Source organism: Macrobrachium nipponense, chromosome 41 (assembly GCF_015104395.2).
Source record: "Macrobrachium nipponense isolate FS-2020 chromosome 41, ASM1510439v2, whole genome shotgun sequence".
Lineage (NCBI taxonomy): Eukaryota > Metazoa > Arthropoda > Malacostraca > Decapoda > Palaemonidae > Macrobrachium > Macrobrachium nipponense.
The window spans coordinates 28,762,059-28,764,558 of record NC_061102.1 but is presented as its reverse complement, the minus strand read 5'-3'; the positions used below and the strand labels follow the sequence as shown (position 1 = coordinate 28,764,558).

The 2,500-nt window shown below is 33.7% G+C and overlaps 1 protein-coding gene across 14 annotated transcripts in view; it reads left to right on the top strand.

Annotated features, from left to right (window-relative positions):
* Positions 1–2,500, top strand: part of LOC135212644 (NGFI-A-binding protein homolog) — a 560,269-nt gene that overhangs the window by 504,679 nt on the left and 53,090 nt on the right. The window lies entirely within an intron of this gene.

Sequence of the window (2,500 nt, the reverse complement as noted above, 5' to 3'; positions counted from 1 at the left end):
TGTTTCTGAATAAGTAATTAGGAACTGCTTTTCTTACCACATTATCTCGCAGGGTGTATGAATATTGCAGGCACTTTTTTGCGGCCCCCGGTCGCTTTGGGCAGGGACGGAATGTCTGTCTGGTGTTGGGGGAGGGAGGAGGAAAGGGGGGGGGGGGGGGGGGGGGGGGGGGTGGGGGGGTCTGGGACCTAGTCCACAGTCTACCTCTAATGGCGAGGTGTGGGGAAGGGGGCGGATGGGATGGGTTGTAAATTTTGGAAATTACCCTGCTGGATTTTCTTGACTAGACATTAAACAGAACAGTGCTACTTCCAACTAATTCTTGTATATATAAATACCTAATTTTCAACTAATTCTTGTATTTATAAAAAATATGATTTTTAACTACTTGTAAAGATGTAATATCCTTGTAATTGTCACTCATTTCGACGTGGATTTCTCCGTGATTTTGAAAGTTGACGTAATTTGGTCAGTTTTGACACTGGTCAGACGTAGTTTCCAGCGGAAACCATTTGATCGAGTCAAGACGAGACTGACTAGTGAGAGAGAGAGAGAGAGAGAGAGAGAGAGAGAAGTTATTAATTGTTACCGATGTTCTACGCCCCGCTGTTTGGGTGTGGCCTTTCACTATGCCTTCGCTTATGCCGGTGTTATATAATCTTTAAAGTGGGTCATTTTTGTTTTTATATATGAAATTCTCTCTCTCTCTCTCTCTCTCTCCTCTCGCTCTCTCTCTCTCTCTCTCTCTCTATATATATATATATATATATATATATATATATATATATATATATATACAAATATATATATCATATATGTATTAATATATTATAATAATATAATATATATGTTATATATATATAGATATATATAATATCCTATATATATATATATACCCATAGATATAGATTACTAACATACATATTGGTGAATTTAATCCAGTGGATTTCTATTTTGCTTCTGATAGGTGGCCAAAGCATGTTATGTCATTACAGAAAGTAATTAGAAGGATACGGTTGTTAATGATAGAAAATGGACGGCAATTGTTATTGTTATGAGGAAAAACGGAAACAAACACATTGTGAACTGTAGTGTACTTGTGACTTGATCCCATATATATATATATATATATATATATATATATATATATATATATATATATATATATATATATATATACACACATACATACATACATACATGCATAAAATATATATATATATATCTATATATATATATATATATATATATATATATATATATATATATATATATATATATATATAATTATATGTACATATCCACACATGCACACACATATAAATATGTAAAAAATGTTTTTATTGCTTTGTTCAGTACTGGAACTTTTGCATCTTTTGCCTGCTGTCCCTTCTTATATTAAGTATATCGCTAAGTTTTTTGTATGTTTTTGGTCTTAGCTATTTTTTCTTATTATTTTGTACTTTTTTCACCATAAATACACATTATATCCAGGAACAATAATTACTTTTTTATTTACTTTTATATGTTTTTTTTATAAGTTATTGTTTTGTTTTCACTTTTTGGTTTTCTATAATGCAATTTTGTGTTTCATAACGCTTTTATTCTGTTTTTCATTATTTTCTTAATTTCATTTTTATTTATGTTGATACCATTGTCACAAATAATACAATAATGTGTAACGTTTCCTTGAAATTTGCCAAACTTTGTTACAAGATATTAATGTTTTGTAACAGCATTGTAGTATTTATGTCGTCTCTTCCTAGTTATGATTATTTGAAATTACATCACAACTCTTCCCTATTCTTCCAAACTCCCATACAAAAAGGTAATCTTGACTTTGCGTATTTTGTTTGCCCAAATCGATCTCCTGTCAGCATTCTCTCAAAAACGAAGATTTTATCATTACCAAGAAAACCCACTTCCTTCAGATCTTCTCTTGCTCTTATGACACAGTTTCATATTTTCGACTTGGCCCTTTTAATTTTCAAATATGTTTTTCATCGGTTCAGTCATTTTTTTTATCTATTTTCTCGTGGTCAACTTTTCCTCCTCTGGGTCATTTTGTACTGGGCATAAAGTTACTCTTGTCTTAGATAGGTTTCGTCATCTTTTATATATCTTGAGGTTCAAGATCTTATGGCTTCCGTCTTTTTTCCAGTTGCCTTTCGCCATCGGTCTTCTGTATTTTTCGTGTTGTCTTGGGTCTCTTGTTTCTTTCTGAAGCTTCTGGTTTCCCTCGGTCTGTCGTTTCCTTCGGTCGTCGGTTCCCAGTCGCCATTAATCTCCATTCGTTTCCCTTTTGTCTTTAGTCTCCATCTTCCTATGTGGTCTTCAGTCTGTCTGCGTATTGCCTCAAGAGTCTTTAATCATGTAGCATCACAAGTCTTCGATTTTAAGTGATCTTCAACTGTGCCGGTAGTCCAGTTTCCAGTCTCAGTTTCGTTTCAGTCTGGCGTTTCCTTGGTCCACCAAGTCGAGGTTCACGTGGCCTTCAGTG